Genomic DNA, 21,839 nt, shown 5'->3' on the forward strand with positions numbered 1-21,839 from the left:
CACTGATAAACTTCTTGGTAAATGGTAAATGGTAAAAGGTCTTATTTAATAGCATGTTATGAGTGTTAAACCGCATGTGAGCAAAGGGACTGACAACGATTAGGAACTAGTTAGAAAAATTTGAGCATGGCTTCGATTGGCAACTTGGAGAATTGTCTCTCCTCTAAGGCAATCTAATCTATGCTAAGCTATGCTAAACCAACCGTCGAAGTGAAGAAAAACAATAAATAATTTCTTTTTCTGTGTTCATTTTAATGTGCTGGGGTTTAAGAGGCTTAAATATGCAAAAGAAGGGGTTGTGATGTAGAGGCTAAACCTACATGTGATATAAATGAAGAACAAGTATCTAAAGAAAAGTTAACATTTTTCAATTTAAAAGATGAATATATATATAAATATTATCTCACCTTCAAAACAAACCATAAATTCACTCTTTTATAATTTTTTAAAAGTATAATATAAAACATGTAAATATATAAAACTCTCTTTACTTTCTCTCTCTCTCTCTCTCTCTCTCTCTCTCTCTCTCTCTCTCTCTCTCTCTCTCTCTCTCTCCTCCTAAATCTCTTTGTAGCCATAGTCAAGACACCTCATTCTCTCTCTTAATCTCTCTCTCTCTCTATGACAACTCTTAAGTATTTTTCTCTCTATCCTCATCCCACTTATTCTCTCTCTCCCTCTCCCTCCCTCTAGCATAGAAGTTTCATTCCTCCCTCTCTCTCCCTCTCTCTCCCTCTCTCTCTTTCTCTCTCTCTCTCTCTCTCTCTCTCTCTCTCTCTCTCTCTCTCTCTCTCTCTCTCTCTCTCCCTCTCTCTCTTTCTCTCTCCCTAAGTCTCCCTCTTCTCTTCTTTCTCTCTCTCTCTTTTCCTCTCTCCTCTCGCCACGTTTCATTCTGATAAACATCTCTCTCTCTCTCCCTCTCTCTCCCTCTCTCTCTCTCCCTCTCTCTCTTTCTCTCTCTCTCCCTCTCTCTCCCTACTCTCTCCCTCCCTCAAGTAGCCACGGCCCCCAGGAGACCCTCTTCTCTCTCTTAATCTCTCTCCCCCTCTCTCCTCTCTCTTTCTTTCCCTCCCTACTCTTCTGTCTCATTTAAGGAGCCCCTCTTCTCTCTTTGAATCTCTCTCTCTCTCTCCCTCTCTCCCTCTCTCTTGGCGGCCACAGCCGCCAAGAGCCCCTCTTCTCGCTCTTAATTTCTCTCTTTCTCTCTCTCCTCTCTCTTCTCTCTTTCTCTCCCTCTCTATTCTCTCATTTCTCAAATTTACAAACTCAAATATAAATAAAAAACTAATTAAAGTAGAACTCAAAAACTCAAATAAGAAACTAATTTAATCCCTCTCTCTCCCTCTCTCTCTTTCTCTCTCTCTCCCTCTCTCTCTTTCCCTCTCTCTCTCTTTCTCTCTCTCCCTCTCTCTCTCTTTCTCTCTCTCTCCCTACTCTCTTCCTCCCTCAAAGCAGCCACGGCCCCCAAGAGACTCTCTTCTCTCTCTTAATCTCTCTCCCCCTCTCTCCTCTCTCTTTCTTTCCCTCCCTACTCTTCTCTCTCATTTAAGGAGCCCCTCTTCTCTCTGTGAATCTCTCTCTCTCTCTCTCTCCCTCTCTCCCTCTCCTCTCTCATTTAAGGAGCCCCTCTTCTCTCTCTTAATTTCTCTCTTTCCCTCTCTCCTCTCTCCTCTCTCTTTCTCTCCCTCCCTATTCTCTCATTTCTCAAATTTACAAACTCAAATATAAATAAAAAACTAATTAAAATAGAACTCAAAAACTCAAATAAGAAACTAATTTAAAAAGAATTGTAATGCCTTCTAAAAGACCACCCTCCTCAAAAACTTTAAGAATAAACTAATTGAAAAAGAATTATAAGTAAAGAAAAAGAATTACAAGACGAATTTTAAGAAATAGAACTCAAAAACTTTAACAAGAAACTAATTGGAAAAGAATTGTAAGTAAAGAAAAGGAATTACAAGACGAATAAAAAAGAATGCAAGTACCTGGAAAAAGTGAAAAAAGTAAGGCTCCGCTTATCTGGAAAAAGTGAAAAAAGTAAGGCTCTGCTTATCCTTTCTCTTCCGCTCTTGGTTGCTTCAATGAAATGAGGAGAGAGTTAAAACTAGCCCACTCCTCCTACGCATAAATTTGAATTTTCAAAAAAGAGAGGGAAATTTGAATTCATTATAAATTTGAATTCAAATTTGTGTTTAACATTCTTCTTATACTTTCTTCTCGTATGTTCCTTTTGAATTCAAATTTGTGTTCAACATTCTCCTTGATACTTTCTTCAACATTCTTCTCGATACTTTCTTCTCGTAAGTCCTTTTCATTCTTCTCGTAAGTCAAATCTTATTTGTCGCTCTTGCTCGTGATAGTAAGTCAAATCCTCCTCTCCCCTCTCTCTCCTTCTGCTCCCTCCTCTCCTCTCCCTCTCTCTCTCCTCTCTCTCCTTCCTCTCCCCTCCCTCCATCCCTCCATCCCTCAACCTGACCCTCCCCCCTTTCCCTCCCCTCCCTTCCCCTTCCCTCCCCTCCCTCCGCCGCCAAAACTCCTCCCTCGACCCCCGCCCTCCCCTCGCCTCCCCTCCCCTCCCTCCCTTCGCCGCCAAAACCCCCCGTCGACCCCTCCCCTCCCGCTCCCCCCCTCCCCTTCCCCCTCTCCCGTCGCCTAACCCCTTCCTCCCCTACCCCTTTTTCCCCCCTACCCCCTTTCAACCCTCCCCTCCTTTTCCCCACCCCCCCTTCGCGACCCCCCCAGCCCTCCCCCCCTCTTCTGCACCCCCCCTTCCCCCGGGCTGGCGGCCGCAGCCACCAGCCCCCCTCCTCTCAACCCCTCCCACCCCTCCCACCCCCTCCCTGGGCTGGCGGCCGTGGCCGCCAGCCCCCTCCCCCTCTCAGCCCTCCCCCCCCGTCTTCCCCACCCCCCCTTCGCGACCCCCCAGCCCCCCAGCCCTCCCCCCCTCTTCCCCACACCCCCCTTCCCCCAGGTTGGCGGCCACGGCCGCTGGCCTCCCCCTCCTCTCAACCCCTCCCACCCCCTTCCCGCCCTCTCAGCCCTCCCCCCCCCTTCGAGACCCCCCCAGCCCACCCCCCCTCTTCCCCATCCCCCCTTCCCCCTGGTTGGTGGCCGCCCCCCCCTCCTCTCAACCCCTCCCACCCCCTTCCCGCCCTCTCAGCCCTCCCCCCCCCTTTGCGACCCCCCCAGCCCTCCGTCCCCTCTTCCCCACCCCCCCTTTCCTCGGGCCGGCGGCCGCCAGCCCCCCCCTCCTCTCAACCCCTCCCACCCCCTTCCCCCCCTCCGCAGCCCTCCCCCCGCTTTCCCACCCCCCTACTCTCAACCCCTCCCACCCCCTTCACCCCTCCCACCCCCTTCCCCCCCACCCAACCCCCTCCCCGCCCCCGAGCTGGCGGCTGCGGATGCCAGCCCCCCCTCCTCTCAACCCCTCCCACCCCCTTCCCCCCCTCTCAACCCTCCGCCCCCCCCCTTCGTGACCCCCCCAGCCCTCCCCCTACTTTCCCACCCCCCCTTCCCCCAGGCTGGCGGCCGCGGCCGCCAGCCCCCCCTCCTCTCAACCCCTCCCACCCCCTTCCCCCCCACCCAACCCCCTCCCCGCCCCCGAGCTGGCGGCCGCGGCTACCAGCCCCCCCCCTCTCAGCCCCTCCCACCGCCTTCACCCCTCCCACCCAACCCCCTCCCCGCCACCGAGCCCCCCCCCTCTCAGCCCCTCCCACCCCCTTCCCCCCCACCCACCCCCCTCCCCGCCCTCGAGCTGGCGGCCGCGGCCACCAGCCCCCCCCCTCTCAGCCCCTCCCACCCCCTTCACCCCTCCCACGCAACCCCCTCCCCCCCCCCCGAGCTGGCGGCCGTGGCCACCAGCCCCCCCTCCCTCTCAGCCCCTCCCACCCCCTTCCCCCCCACCCACCTCCCTCCCCGCCAGCCGCCCCCCTCAGCCCTCGACCCCCTTCCTCCCCACCCACCCCCCTCCCCGCCCTGCCAGCGCCGCTAGCCCCCTTCCCCCCCTCCAGGCTGCCAGCCCCCCCTTCCCCCTCCCCCCTTCCCCCCTCCATGGGAGACACAGTCCCCCCCTTCCCTCCCCCTCCCTCCTCCTTTCCTCCCTCTACTCAACCCCACCCTCTGCCTCCCTTCCTCCTCCCTTCCCTCCAGTCCCTCCATCCTCTTCTTCTCCTCCCCTGAACCTTTCTCTCTCTAGTTCCTCTCTCTTCAAATTTAAAAAAAAAACTAGAAAAAAAATTAATCAAAAAAATTTGCAAGTACCTAGAAAAAGTTTGTAAGTTTGCTCTTTCTTGCTTTCTTGCTCTTCCTTCCTTGCTCTCTTGATCGTCCTTGCTTTCTTACTTCAGTGAATGAAATGAGGGGAGAATGAATGAAGAAGGAAGACTATATATAAGAAAAATTAGGTTTTCCTCCTCCTCTCCTATTGGCTTTCCATTCCTCCCCTCTCTCCTATTGGCTTTTCATTTATCCCCTCTCCCATTGGCTCCCATTACTCCCCCTCTCCCATTGGACCCGCATCCCTCATCTATTAGCCCTCCCCCCATCCATCCATTTCTTCTTCCTCCCCATTGCCACCACTCCCATCCCACAATTCCACCACATCCCATACTCCTCCCATTTCCCAAAATCCCATATTTCCCCATCTCACCCTCCTCTTTTTCATCCCCTATTAACTCCCTCACTCATTTCACTCCCTTATTATCCTACTCCCCTATTACCTTCCCCTCTCCCATTCTATTCTTCCCTCCCCACTCTCACTTCCACTTCCCAGTACTCACTTGCCATTTGAAAACTATTAATATATTATTATACTATTTTTTATACTTATTATCATACACCCTTATTACTTCCCTCTCCCATTCCACTCCTCCCTCCTCATTCCCACTTCCACTTCCCATTACTCACTTGCTATACACATTTGCAAACTATTAATATATTATTATATGATTTTTTATACTATTTGCAAACTTACATATGGGCAAAATCACAGGTATCAAAGCGATCCTATTGTGGTCATACAACAATTGTGCTTTTATTCAAGGGCATTTATCCTCATCAACAAGCTTATTTACTCAAGGTATGAAGTGCATAATTTGTGCACTAGGTGTTTACTTTGTGTCAAAATTGTTTGCCACACACACACACATATACACATACCGAGAATTTTCTAATATTATCGCATCTACATTTCTCCGATGGGCACAAAACTTTGTACACGCCTCAACCTAGGTCTTATTGACTTGCATACAAAGTGGTGCACCCATCTCATAAGTACTTGTTCGGATAACACACCTCCAAACATATTTTATGACGATTGTGCATAACACTAGGAACAAAATGGTGTATCATGTGAGATCGACTATGCAAAGCATATCCAATGGACATAAGACTTTACACGTTCCTCAACCTAGGCAGTATTGACTTGTGTGCAAAGTGGCATCCCCATCTGATAAGTACTTGTTTGAAAAATACACCTACGATCGTGTTTTTTGACGGTTGTACATGACACCAAGGCAAAAAACGGTATTTAATACTAAATCTACCATGTAAAGCATATCCGATGGGCACAATACTTTGCACGTGCCTCACAAGCGGTGGTATGGTATTCCATGCAGAGTGGAACGCCCATTCAATAAGTACTTTTTAGAATATCACACCTAGGACCATATTTTTTATTAGTTGTTGTCCATCACACTAAGGCAAAAACGCTGATTTATGCTTAATCGACAATGCAACGCATATGCGATCATCACACTACTTGGCACACATCTCAACCTAGGTATTATTGACTTACATGCAAAGTGGCTGCCCATCCCATAAGTACTTAATCGAATAACACATCTAGGACTGTGTTTTTTGACGATTGTGCATGACACTAAGGCAAAAACGGTATTTTATGCTTGATCGACAATGCAAAGCATATCCGATGGGCATAATACTCTGCACACACCTTCAACTAGGTAGAATCGACTTACATACAAAGTGGCACGCCCATCCCATAAGTGCTTGATCGGATAACATACCTAGCAGCGTGTTTTTTTGACGGATGTGCATGACACTAGAGCAAAAATAGTATTTAATGCTCGATCGACCATGCAAAGGATATCCGATGGGCACAAAACCTTTCGTACGCCTCAACCTAGGTGGTATTGAAATGTTCTCAATGAGGCATACCCATCCGATAAGTACTCGGTCAGATAACACACCTAATGGCGTGTTTTTTTGCGGATGTGCATATCATTCGGAAAAAATGGTGTATAATGCGTGATCGACCATGCAAATCATATTCGATGGTGACAATACTTTGCACGCACCTCAATGTAGCTGAAACGGACTTGCGTGCAAAGTGGAGCCCCCATCTGATAAGTACTTATTTGAATAACACACCTATGGCCGTGTTTTTATATCGTTGTGCATGACACTAAGGCAGAAACGGTGTGTTATGCTTGATCAACAATGAAAAGCATATCCGATGGGCACAATACTTTGCACACACCTTCAACTAGGTGTAATTGACTTACATGCAAAGTGGCACGCCCATCGCATAAGTGCTTGATCAGATAACACACCTAGCAGCGTGTTTTTTTACGGATGTGCATGGCACTAAGGCAAAAATGGTATTTAATGCTCGATCGACCATGCAAAGCATATCCGATGGGCACCATACTTTGCACACACCTTCAACTAGGTGGAATTGACTTACATGTAAAGTGGCATTCCCATCGCATAAGTGCTTGATCGGATAACACACCTAGCAGCGTGTTTTTTTACGGATGTGCATGGCACTAAGGCAAAAATGGTATTTAATGCTCGATCGACCATGCAAAGCATATCCGATGGGCATAATACTTTTCCTATACCTCAACCTAGGTGGTATTAAAATGTTGTCAAAGAGGCACACCCATCCGATAAGTACTTGGTCAGATAACATACCTAAGGGCATGTTTTTTTGCGGATGTGCATACCACTAAGGAAAAAACGGTGTATAATGCGTGATCGACCATACAAATCATATCCGATGGTGACAATACTTTGCACACACCTCAACCTAGTTGAAACGGACTTACGTGCAAACTAGAGCCCCCATCCGATAAGTACTAGTTTGAATAACACACCTAGGACCGTGTTTTTTCATGGTTGTGCATGACACCAAGGCAAAAACGGTGTTTTATGCTTGATCGACAATGCAAAGCATATCCGATGGGCACAATACTTTGCATACACCTTAACCTAGGTGGAACCGACTTACATGCAAAGTGGCACGCCCATCCCATAAGTGCTTGATCGGATAACATACCTAGCAGCATGTTTTTTGACGAATGTGCATGACACTAGACCAAAAATAGTATTTAATGCTCGATCAACCATGCAAAGGATATCTGATGGGCACAAAACTTTTCATATGCCTCAACCTAGGTGGTATTGAAATGTTCTCAATGAGGCACACCCATCCGATAAGTACTTGGTCAGATAACACACCTAATGGCGTGTTTTTTTGCGGATGTGCATATCATTAGGGAAAAAATGGTGTATAATGCGTGATCGACCATGAAAATCATATCCGATGGTGACAATACTTTGCACGCACCTCAATGTAGTTGAAACGGACTTGCGTGCAAAGTGGAGCCCCCATCTGATAAGTACTTATTTGAATAACACACCTATGGCCGTGTTTTTATATGGTTGTGCATGACACTGTGTGTTATGCTTGATCGACAATGCAAAGCATATCCGATGGGCACAATACTTTTCACACACCTTCAACTAGGTGGAATTGACTTACATGCAAATTGTCACGCCCATCGCATAAGTGCTTGATCACATAACACACCTAGCAGCGTGTGTTCTTTTACGGATGTGCATGGCACTAAGCCAAAAATGGTATTTAATGCTCGATCGACCATGCAAAGCATATCAGATGGGCATGATACTTTGCACACACCTTCAACTAGGTGGAATTGACTTACATGCAAAGTGGAATTCCCATCGCATAAGTGCTTGATCGGATAACACACCTAGCAGCGTGTTTTTTTACGGATGTGCATGGCACTAAGGCAAAAATGGTATTTAATGCTCGATTGACCATGCAAAGCATATCCGATGGGCATAATACTTTTCCTATACCTCAACCTAGGTGGTATTAAAATTTCGTCAAAGAGGCACACCCATCCGATAAGCCTAAGGGCGTGTTTTTTTGCGGATGTGCATACCACTAGGGAAAAAACGGTGTATAATGCGTGATCGACGATGCAAATCATATCCGATGGTGACAATACTTTGCACACACCTCAACCTAGTTGAAACGGACTTAAGTGCAAACTGGATCCCCCATCTAATAAGTACTAGTTTGAATAACACACCTACGACCGTGTTTTTTCATGGTTGTGCATGACACCAAGGCAAAAACGGTATTTTATGCTTGATCGACAATGCAAAGCATATCCGATGGGCACAATACTTTGCACACACCTTCAACTAGGTGGAATCGACTTACATGCAAAGTGGCACGCCCATCCCATAAGTGCTTGATCGGATAACATACCTAGCAGCGTGTTTTTTTGACGGATGTGCATGACACTAGAGCAAAACTAGTATTTAATGCTCGATCGACCATGCAAAGGATATCCGATGGGCACAAAACTTTTCGTACACCTCAACCTAGGTGGTATTGAAATGTTCTCAATGAGGCACACCCATCCGATAAGTACTTGGTCAGATAACACACCTAATGGCGTGTTTTTTTGCGGATGTGCATATCATTAGGGAGAAAATGGTGTATAATGCGTGATTGACCATGCAAATCATATCCGATGGAGACAATACTTTGCACGCACGTCAAATCATATCCGATGGAAACCGACTTGCGTGCAAAGTGGCGCCCGCATCTGATAAGTACTTATTTGAATAACACACCTATGGCCGTGTTTTTATATGGTTGTGCATGACACTAAGGCAGAAACGATGTGTTATGCTTGATCGACAATGCAAAGCATATCCGATGGGCACAATACTTTGCACACACCTTCAGCTAGGTGGAATTCACTTACATGCAAAGTGGCACGCCCATCGCATAACTGCTTGATCAGATAACACACCTAGCAGCGTGTCTTTTTACGGATGTGCATGGCACTAAGGCAAAAATGGTATTTAATGCTCGATCGACCATGCAAAGCATATCCGATGGGCACGATACTTTACACACACCTTCAACTAGGTGGAATTGACTTATATGCAAAGTGGCATTCCCATCGCATAAGTGCTTGATCGGATAACACACCTAGCAGCCTGTTTTTTTACGGATGTGCATGGCACTAAGGCAAAAATGGTATTTAATGCTCGATCGACCATGCAAAGCATATCCGATGGGCATAATACTTTTCCTATACCTCAACCTAGGTGGTATTAAAATGTTGTCAAAGAGGCACACCCATCCGATAAATACTTGGTCAGATAACATACCTAAGGGCGTGTGTTTTTACGGATGTGCATACCACTAGGGAAAAAACGGTGTATAATGTGTGATCGACGATGCAAATCATATCCGATGGTGACATTACTTTACACACACCTCAACCTAGTTGAAACAAACTTGCGTACAAACTGGAGCCCCCATTCGATAAGTACTAGTTTGAATAATACACCTAGGACCGTGTTTTTTCATGGTTGTGCATGACACCAAGGCAAAAACGGTGTTTTATGCTTGATCGACAATGCAAAGCATATCCAATGGGCACAATACTTTGCACACACCTTCAATTAGGTGGAATCAACTTACATTCAAAGTGGCACGCCCATCCCATAAGTGCTTGATCGGATAACATACCTAGCAGCGTGTTTTTTGACGGATGTGCATGACACTAGAGCAAAAATAGTATTTAATGCTCGATCGACCATGCAAAGGATATCCGATGGGCACAAAACTTTTCGTACGCCTCAACCTAGGTGGTATTGAAATGTTCGCAATGAGGCACACCCATCCGATAAGTACTTGGTCAGATAACACACCTAATGGCGTGTTTTTTTGCGGATGTGCATATCATTAGGGAAAAATGGTGTATAATGCGTGATCGACCATGCAAATCATATCCGATGGTGACAATACTTTGCACGCACCTCAACATAGTTGAAACGGACTTGCGTGCAAAGTGGAGCCCCCATTTGATAATTACTTGAGTAACACACCTATGGCCGTGTTTTTATATGGTTGTGCATGACACTAAGGCAGAAACAGTGTGTTATGCTTGATTGACAATAGGTGCCTTAGTGTGATTCACATCCGCAAAAAAACACACCCTTAGGTATGTTATCTGACCAAGTACTTATCGGATGTTATCTGACCAAGTACTTATCGGATGGGTGTGCCTTTTTGACAACATTTTAATACCACCTAGGTTGAGGTATAGGAAAAGTATTATGCCCATCGGATATGCTTTGCATGGTCGATCGAGCATTAAATACCATTTTTACCTTAGTGCCATGCACATCCGTAAAAAAACAGGCTGCTAGGTGTGTTATCCGATCAAGCACTTATGCGATGGGAATGCCACTTTGCATGTAAGTCAATTCCACCTAGTTGAAGGTGTGTGTAAAGTATCGTGCCCATTTGATATGCTTTGCATGGTCGATCGAGCATTAAATACCATTTTTGCCTTAGTGCCATGCACATCCGTAAAAAAAACACGCTGCTAGGTGTGTTATCTGATCAAACACTTATGCGATGGGCATGCCACTTTGCATGTAAGTCAATTCAACCTAGTTGAAGGTGTGTGTAAAGTATGGTGCCCATCGGATATGCTTTGCATTGTCGATCAAGCATAACACACCGTTTCTGCCTTAGTGTCATGCACAACCATATAAAAACACGGCCATAGGTGTGTTATTCAAATAAGTACTTATCAGATGGGGGCTCCACTTTGCACGCAAGTTTTTTTCCACTATGTTGAGATGCGTGCAAAGTATTGTCACCATCAGATATGATTTGCATGGTCGATCACGCATTATACACCAATTTTTCCCTAATGATATGCACATCCGAAAAAAACACGCCATTAGGTGTGTTATCTGACCAAGTACTTATCGGATGGCTTTGCCTCATTGAGAACATTTCAATACGACCTAGGTTGAGGCGTACGAAAACTTTTGTGCCCATCAGATATCCTTTGCATGGTCGATCTAGCATTAAATACTATTTTTGCTCTAGTGTCATGCACATTCGTCAAAAAACACGCTGCTAGGTATGTTATCTGATCAAGCACTTATGGGATGGGTGTGCCACTTTTCATGTAAGTCGATTCCACCTAGGTTAAGGTGTATGCAAAGTATTGTGCCCATCGGATATGCTTTACATTGTCGATCAAGCATAAAACACCGTTTTTGCCTTGGTGTCATGCACAACCATGAAAAAACACGGTCCTTGGTGTGTTATTCAAACTAGTACTTATCGGATGGGGGCTCTAGTTTGCCCACAAGTCCGTTTCAACTAGCTTGAGGTGTGGGCAAAGTATTGTCACCATCGGATATGATTTGCATCGTCGATCACGCATTATACACCGTTTTTTCCCTAGTGGTATGCACATCCGTAAAAAAACACGCCCTTAGGTATGTTATCTGACCAAGTCCTTATCGGATGGGTGTGCCGTTTTGACAACATTTTAATACCACCTAGGTTGAGGTATAGGAAAAGTATTATGCCCATCGGATATGCTTTGCATGGTTGATCGAGCATTAAATACCATTTTTTCCTTAGTGCCATGCACATCCGTAAAAAAACACGCTGCTAGGTGTGTTATCTGATCAAGCACTTATGAGATGGGAATGCCACTTTGCATGTAAGTCAATTCCACCTAGTTGAATCTGTGTGCAAAGTATCGTGCCCATCGGATATGCTTTGCATGGTCGATCGAGCATTAAATACCATTTTTTCCTTAGTGCCATGAACATCCGTAAAAAAACACACTGCTAGGTTTGTTATCTGATCAAGCACTTATACGATGGGCGTGCCACTTTGCATGTAAGTCAATTCCACCTAGTTGAAGGTGTGTGCAAAGTATTGTGCCCATCGGATATGCTTTGCATGGTCGATCGAGCATTAAATACTATTTTTGCTCTAGTGTCATGCACATCCGTCAAAAAACACGCTGCTAGGTATGTTATCCGATCAAGCACTTATGGGATGGGCGTGCCACTTTGCATGTAAGTCTATTCCACCTAGTTGAAGCTGTGTGCAAAGTATCGTGCCCATCGGATATGCTTTGCATGGTCGATCGAGCATTAAATACCATTTTTGCCTTAGTGCCATGCACATCCGTAAAAAAACACGCTGCTAGGTGTGTTATCTGATCAAGCACTTATGCGATGGGCGTGCCACTTTGCATGTAAGTGAATTCTACCTAGCTGAAGGTGTGTGCAAAGTATTGTGCCCATCGGATATGCTTTGCATTGTCGATCAAGCATAACACATCATTTCTGCCTTAGTGTCATGCACAACCATATAAAAACACGGCCATAGGTGTGTTATTCAAATAAGTACTTATCAGATGCGGGCGCCACTTTGCACGCAAGTTGGTTTCCATCGGATATGATTTGACGTGCGTGCAAAGTATTGTCTCCATCGGATATGATTTGCATGGTCGATCACACATTATACACCATTTTCTCCCTAATGATATGCACATCCGCAAAAAAACACGCCATTAGGTGTGTTATCTGACCAAGTACTTATCGGATGGGTGTGCCTCATTGAGAACATTTAAATACCACCTAGGTTGAGGTGTACGAAAATTTTTGTGCCCATCGGATATCCTTTGCATGGTCGATCGAGCATTAAATACTAGTTTTGCTCTAGTGTCATGCACATCCGTCAAAAAAACACGCTGCTAGGTATGTTATCCGATCAAGCACTTATGGGATGGGCGTGCCACTTTGCATGTAAGTCTATTCCACCTAGTTAAAGGTGTGTGCAAAGTATTGTGCCCATCGGATATGCTTTGCATTGTCGATCAAGCATAAAATACCGTTTTTGCCTTAATGTCATGCACAACCATGAAAAAACACGGTCCTAGGTGTGTTATTCAAACTAGTACTTATCGGATGGGGGATCCAATTTGCATGCAAGTACGTTTCAAGTAGGTTGAGGTGTGTGCAAAGTATTGTCACCATCAGATATGATTTGCATCGTCGACCACGCATTATACACCGTTTTTTCCCTAGTGGTATACACATCCGCAAAAAAACACGCCCTTAGGTATGTTATCTGACCAAGTACTTATCGGATGGGTGTGCCTCTTTGACAAAATTTTAATACCACCTAGGTTGAGGTATAGGAAAAGTATTATGCCCATCGGATATGCTTTGCGTGGTCGATCGAGCATTAAATACCATTTTTGCCTTTGTGCCATGCACATCCGTAAAAAAACACGCTGCTAGGTGTGTTATCCGATCAAGCACTTATGCGATGGGAATGCCACTTTACATGTAAGTCAATTCCACCTAGTTGAAGGTGTGTGCAAAGTATCGTGCCCATCGGATATGCTTTGCATGGTCGATCGAGCGTTAAATACCATTTTTGCCTTAGTGCCATGCACATCCGTAAAAAAACACGCTGCTAGGTGTGTTATCTGATCAAGCACTTATGCGATGGGCGTGCCACTTTGCATGTAAGTCAATTCCACCTATTTGAAGGTGTGTGCAAGGTATTGTGCCCATCGGATATGCTTTGCATTGTCGATCAAGCATAACACACTGTTTCCGCCTTAGTGTCATTCACAACCATATAAAAACACGGCCATAGGTGTGTTATTCAAATAAGTACTTATCAAATGGGGGCTCCACTTTGCACGCAAGTCCGTTTCAACTACATTGAGGTGTGTCCAAAGTATTGTCACCATCGGATATGATTTGCATGGTCGATCATACATTATACACCATTTTTTCCCTAATGATATGCACATCCGCAAAAAAACACGCCATTAGGTGTGTTATCTGACCAAGTACTTATCGGATGGGTGTGCCTCATTGAGAACATTTCAATACCACCTAGGTTGAGGCACAGGAAAAGTTTTGTGCCCATTGGATATCCTTTGCATGGTCGATTGAGCATCAAATACTATTTTTGCTCTAGTGCCATGCACATCCGTCAAAAAACACGCTGCTAGGTATGTTATCCGATCAAGCACTTATGGGATGCGTGTGCCACTTTGAATGTAAGTCGATTCCACCTAGTTGAAGATGTTTGCAAAGTATTGTGCCCATCGGATATGCTTTGCATTGTCGATCAAGCATAAAACACCGTTTTTGCCTTGGTGTCATGCACAACCATGAAAAAACACGGTCCTAGGTGTATTATTCAAACTAGTACTTATCGAATGGGGGCTCCAGTTTGCACGCAAGTTTGTTTCAACTAGGTTGAGGTGTGTGCAAAGTATTGTCACCATCGGATATGATTTGCATCGTCGATCACACATTATACACCGTTTTTTCCCTAGTGGTATGCACATCCGTAAAAACACACGCCCTTAGGTATGTTATCTGACCAAGTACTTATCGGATGGGTGTCCCTCTTTGACAACATTTTAATACCACCTAGGTTGAGGTATAGGAAAAGTATTATGCCCATCGGATATGCTTTGCATGGTCGATCGAGCATTAAATACCATTTTTGCCTTAGTGCCATGCACATCCGTAAAAAAACAGGCTGCTAAGTGTGTTATCCGATCAAGCACTTATGCGATGGGAATGCCACTTTGCATGTAAGTCAATTCCACCTACTTGAAGGTGTGTGCAAAGTATCGTGCCCATCTGATATGCTTTGCATGGTCGATCGAGCATTAAATACCATTTTTGCCATAGTGCCATGCACATCCGCAAAAAAACACGCTGCTAGGTGTGTTATCTGATCAAGCACTTATGCGATGGGTGTGCCACTTTGCATGTAAGTCAATTCCGCCTAGTTTAAGGTGTGTGAAAAGTATTGTGCCCATCGGATATGCTTTGCATTGTCGATCAAGCATAACACACCGTTTCTGCCTTAGTGTCATGCACAAACATATAAAAACACGGCCATAGGTGTGTTATTCAAATAAGTACTTATTCGATGGGGGCTCCACTTTGCACGCAAGTCCTTTTCAACTACGTTGAGGTGCGTGCAAAGCATTGTCACCATCGGATATGATTTTCATGGTCGATCACGTATTATACACCATTTTTCCCCTAATGATATGCACATCCGCAAAAAAACATGCCATTATGTATGTTATCTGACCAAGTACTTATCGGATGGGTGTGCCTCATTGAGAACATTTCAATACCACCTAGGTTGAGGCGTACGAAAAGTTTTGTGCGCATCAGATATCCTTTGCATGGTCGATTGACATTAAATACTATTTTTCCTCTAGTGTCATGCACATCCGTCAAAAAACACGCTGCTAGGTATGTTCTCCGATCAAGCACTTATGGGATGGGCATGCCACTTTGCATGTAAGTCGATTCCACTTAGTTGAAGGTCTGTGCAAAGTATTGTGCCCATCGAATATGCTTTCCATTGTCGATCAAGCATAAAACACCGTTTTTTCCTTGGTGTCATGCACAACCATGAAAAAACACGGTCCTAGGTGTGTTATTCAAGCTAGTACTTATCGAATGGGGGCTCCAGTTTGCACGCAAGTACATTTCAACTAGGTTGAGGTGTGTGCAAAGTATTGTCACCATCGGATATGATTTGCATCGTCGATCATGCATTATACACCGTTTTTTCCCTAGTGGTATGCACATCCGCAAAACAACACGCCCTTAGGTATGTTATCTGACCAAGTACTTATCAGATGGGTGTGCCTCTTTGACAAAAGTTGGTTGAGGTATAGGAAACTTATTATGCCCATCGGATATGCTTTGCATGGTCGATCGAGCATTAAATACCATTTTTGCCTTAGTGCCATGCACATCCGTAAAAAAACATGCTGCTTGGTGTGTTATCCGATCAAGCACTTATGCGATGGGAATGCCACGTTGCATGTAAGTCAATTCCACCTAGTTGAAGGTGTGTGAAAAGTATCGTGCCCATCTGATATGCTTTGCATGGTCGATCGAGCATTAAATGCCATTTTTGCCTTAGTGCCATGCACATCCGTAAAAAAACACGCTGCTAGGTGTGTTATCTGATCAAGCACTTATGCGATGGGCGTGCCACTTTGCATGTAAGTCAATTCCACCTAGTTGAAGGTGTGTGCAAAGTATTGTGCCCATCGGATATGCTTTGCATTGTCGATCAAGCATAACACACCGTTTCTGCCTTAGTGTCATGCACAACCATATAAAAACACGGCCATAGGTTTGTTATTCAAATAAGTACTTATCAAATGGGGGCTCCACTTTGCATGCATGTCCGTTTCAACTATGTTGAGGTGCGTGCAAAGTATTGTCACCATCAGATATGATTTGCATGGTCGATCACGCATTATACACCATTTTTTCCCTAATGATATGCACATCCGCAAAAAAACACGCCATTAGGTGTGTTATCTGACCAAGTACTTATCGGATGGGTGTGCCTCATTGCGAACATTTCAATACCACCTAGGTTGAGGCATACGAAAAGTTTTGTGCCCATCGGATATCCTTTGCATGGTCGATCGAGCATTAAATACTATTTTTGCTCTAGTGTCATGCACATCCGTCAAAAAACACGCTGCTAGGTATGTTATCCGATCAAGCACGTATGGGATGGGTGTGCCACTTTGAATGTAAGTTGATTCTACCTAGTTGAAGGTGTGTGCAAAGTTTTTTTGCCCATCGGATATGCTTTGCATTGTCGATCAACCATAAAACACCGTTTTTGCCTTGGTGTCATGCACAACCATGAAAAAACACGGTCCTAGGTGTGTTATTCAAGCTAGTACTTATCGAATGGGGGCTCCAGTTTGCACGCAAGTCTGTTTAAACTAGCTTGAGGTTTGTGCAAAGTATTGTCACCATCGGATATGATTTGCATCGTTGATCACGCATTATACACCGTTTTTTCCCTAGTGGTATGCACATCCGCAAAAAAACACTCCCTTAGGTATGTTATCTGACCAAGTACTTATCGGATGGGTGTGCCTCTTTGACAACATTTTAATACCACCTAGGTTGAGGTAAAGGAAAAGTATTATGCCCATCGGATATGCTTTGCATGGTCGATCGAGCATTAAATACCATTTTTGCCTTAGTGCCATGCACATCCGTAAAAAAACAGGCTGCTAGGTGTGTTATCCGATCAAGCACTTATGCGATGGGAATGCCACTTTGCATGTAAGTCAATTCCACCTAGTTGAAGGTGTGTGCAAAGTATCGTGCCCATCGGATATGCTTTGCATGGTCGATCGAGCATTAAATACCATTTTTGCCTTAGTGCCATGCACAGCCGTAAAAAAACACGCTGCTAGGTGTGTTATCTGATCAAGCACTTATGCGATGGGCGTGCCACTTTGCATGTAAGTCAATTCAACCTATTTGAAGGTGTGTGTAAAGTATGGTGCCCATCGGATATGCTTTGCATTGTCGATCAAGCATAACACACCGTTTCTGCCTTAGTGTCATGCACAACCATATAAAAACACGGCCATAGGTGTGTTATTCAAATAAGTACTTACCAGATGGGGGCTCCACTTTGCACACAAGTTTCTTTCTACTATGTTGAGGTGCATGCAAAGTATTGTCACCATCAGATAAGATTTGCATGGTCGATCACGCATTATACACCATTTTTTCCCTAATGATATGCACATCCGCAAAAAAACACGCCATTAGGTGTGTTATCTGACCAAGTACTTATCGGATGGGTGTGCCTCATTGAGAACATTCAATACCACCTAGGTTGAGGTGTACGAAAAGTTTTGTGCCCATCGGATATCCTTTGCATGGTCGATCGAGCATTAAATACTATTTTTGCTCTAGTGTCATGCACATTCGTCAAAAAACACGCTGCTAGGTATGTTCTCTGATCAAGCACTTATGGGATGGGCGTGCCACTTTGCATGTAAGTCTATTCCACCTAGTTGAAGGTTTATGCAAAGTATTGTGCCCATCGGATATGCTTTGCATTGTCGATCAAGCATAAAACACCGTTTTTGCCTTGGTGTCATGCACAACCATGAAAAAACACGGTCCTAGGTGTGTTATTTAAACTAGTACTTATCGGATGGGGGCTGTAGTTTGTCCACAAGTCCGTTTCAACTAGGTTGAGGTGTGGGCAAAGTATTGTCACCATCAGATATGATTTGCATCGTCGATCACGCATTATACACCGTTTTTTCCCTAGTGGTATGCACATCCGCAAAAAAACACGCCCTTAGGTATGTTATCTGACCAAGTACTTATCGGATGGGTGTGCCTTTTTTACAACATTTTAATACTACCTAGGTTGAGGTATAGGAAAAGTATTATGCCCATCAGATATGCTTTGCATGGTCGATCGAGCATTAAATACCATTTTTGCCTTTGTGCCATGCACATCCGTAAAAAAACACGCTGCTAGGTGTATTATCTGATCAAGAACTTATGCGATGGGAATGCCACTTTGCATGTAAGCCAATTCCACCTAGTTGAAGATGTGTGCAAAGTATCGTGCCCATCGGATATGCTTTGCATGGTCGATCGAGCATTAAATACCATTTTTTCCTTAGTGCCATGCACATCCGTAAAAAAACACGCTGCTAGGTTTGTTATCTGATCAAGCACTTATGCGATGGGCGTGCCACTTTGCATGTAAGTCAATTGCACCTAGTTTAAGGTGTGTGCAAATTATTGTGCCCATGGGATATGCTTTGCATGGTCGATCGAGCATTAAATACTATTTTTGCTCCAGAGTCATGCACATCCGTCAAAAAACACGCTGCTAGGTATGTTATCCGATCAAGCACTTATGGGATGGGCGTGCCACTTTGCATGTAAGTCTATTCCACCTAGTTGAAGGTGTGTGCAAAGTATCATGCCCATCGTATATGCTTTGCATGGTCGATCGAGCATTAAATACCATTTTTGCTTAGTGCCATGCACATCCGTAAAAAAACACGCTGCTAGGTGTGTTATATGATCAAGCACTTATGCGATGGGCGTGCCACTTTGCATGTAAGTGAATACCACCTATTTGAAGGTGTGTGCAAAGTATTGTGCCCATCGGATATGCTTTGCATTGTCGATCAAGCATAACACACCGTTTTTGCCTTAGTGTCATGCACAACCATATAAAAACACGGCCATAGGTGTGTTATTCAAATAAATACTTATCAGATGGGGGCTCCACTTTGCACCCAAGTCCGTTTTAACTACTTTGAGGTGTGTGCAAAGTATTGTCTCCATCGGATATGATTTGCATGGTCGATCACACATTATACACCATTTTTTCCCTAACGATATGCACATCCGCAAAAAAACACGCCATTAGGTGTGTTATCTGACCAAGTACTTATCGGATGGGTGTGCCTCATTGTGAACATTTCAATACCACGTAGGTTGAGGCGTACGAAAAGTTTTGTGCCCATCGGATATCCTTTGCATGGTCGATCGAGCATTAAATACTATTTTTGCTCTAGTGTCATGCACATCCGCTCTATGGTTGAGGTGTGTGCAAAGTATTGTCACCATCGGATATGATTTGCATCGTCGATCACGCATTATACACCGTTTTTTTCCTAGTGGTATGCACATCCCAAAAAAAACACGCCCTTAGGTATGTTATCTGACCAAGTACTTATTGGATGGGTGTGCCTCTTTGAAAAAATTTTAATACCACCTAGGTTGAGGTAAAGGAAAAGTATTATGCCCATCGAATATGCTTTGCATGGTCGATCGAGCATTAAATACCATTTTTGCCTTAGTGCCATGCACATCCGTAAAAAAACAGGCTGCTAGGTGTGTTATCCGATCAAGCACTTATGCAATGGGAATGCCACTTTGCATGTAAGTCAATTCCACCTAGTTGAAGGTGTGTGCAAAGTATCGTGTCCATCGGATATGCTTTGCATGGTCGATCGAGCATTAAATACCATTTTTCCCTTAGTGCCCTGCGCATCCGTAAAAAAACACACTCCTAGGTGTGTTATCTGATCATGCACTTATGCAATTGGCGTGCCACTTTGCATGTAAGTCAATTCCACCTAGTTGAAGGTGTGTGCAAAGTATTGTGCTCATCGGATATGCTTTGCATGGTCGATCGAGCATTAAATTCTATTTTTGCTCCAGTGTCATGCACATCCCTCAAAAAACACGCTGCTACGTATGTTATCCGATCAAGCACTTATGGGATGGGCGTGCCACTTTGCATGAAAGTCTATTCCACCTAGTTGAAGGTGTGTGCAAAGTATCGTGCCCATCGGATATGCTTTGCATGGTCGATCGAGCATGAAATACCATTTTTGCTTAGTGCCATGCACATCCGTAAAAAAACACGCTGCTAGGTGTGTTATCTGATCAAGCACTTATGCGATGGGCGTGCCACTTTGCATGTAAGTGAATTCCACCTAGTTGAAGGTGTGTGCAAAGTATTGTACCCATCGGATATGCTTTGCATTGTCGATCAAGCATAACACATCGTTTCTGCCTGAGTGTCATGCACAACCATATAAAAACACGGCCATAGCTGTGTTATTCAAATAAGTACTTATCAGATGCGGACGGCACTTTGCACGCAAGTCGGATTCAACTACGTTCAGGTACTTGCAAAGTATTGTCACCATCGGATATGATTTGCATGGTCGATCACTCATTATACACCATTTTCTCCCTGATGATATGCACATCCGCAAAAAAACACGCCATTAGGTGTGTTATCTGACCAAGTACTTATCGGATGGGTGTGCCTCATTGAGAACATTTCAATACCACCTAGGTTGAGGTATACGAAAAGTTTTGTGCCCATCGGATATCCTTTGCATGGTCGATCGAGCATTAAATACTATTTTTGCTCTAGTGTCATGCACATCCGTCAAAAAAAACGCTGCTAGGTATGTTATCCGATCAAGCACTTATGGGATGGGCGTGCCACTTTGCATGTAAGTTGATTCCACCTAGTTGAAGGTGTGTGCAAAGTATTGTGCCCATCGGATATGCTTTGCATTGTCGATCAAGCATAAAACACCGTTTTTGCCTTGGTGTCATGCACAACCATGAAAAAACACGGTCCTAGGTGTGTTATTCAAACTAGTACTTATCCGATGGGGGCTCCAGTTTGCACGCAAGTCTGTTTCAACTAGGTTGAGGTGTGTGCAAAGTATTGTCACCATCGGATATGATTTGCATCGTCGATCACGCATTATACACCGTTTTTTCCCTAGTGGTATGCACATCCGTAAAAAAACACGCCCTTAGGTATGTTATCTGACCAAGTACTTATCGGATGGGTGTGCCTCTTTGACAAAATTTTAATACCACCTAGGTTGACGTATAGGAAAAGTATTATTCCCATCGGATATGCTTTGCATGGTCGATCGAGCATTAAATGCCATTTTTGCCTTAGTGCCATGCACATCCGTAAAAAAAACACGCTGCTAGGTGTGTTATCCGATCAAGCACTTATGCGATGGGAATGCCACTTTACATGTAAGTCAATTCCACCTAGTTGAAGGTGTGTGCAAAGTATCGTGCCCATCGGATATGCTTTGCTTGGTCGATCGAGCATTAAATACCATTTTTGCCTTAGTGCCATGCACATCCGTAGAAAAACACACTGCTAGGTGTGTTATCTGATCAAGCACTTATGCGATGGGCGTGCCACTTTGCATGTAAGTCAATTCCTCCTAGTTGAAGGTGTGTGCAAAGTATTGTGCCCATCGGATATGCTTTGCATTGTCGATCAAGCATAACACACT

Source organism: Dipteris shenzhenensis, chromosome 4, assembly GCF_047967505.1.
Source record: "Dipteris shenzhenensis isolate YYH24624 ecotype China chromosome 4, Dip_SZ_1.0, whole genome shotgun sequence".
NCBI classification, from domain to species: domain Eukaryota; kingdom Viridiplantae; phylum Streptophyta; class Polypodiopsida; order Gleicheniales; family Dipteridaceae; genus Dipteris; species Dipteris shenzhenensis.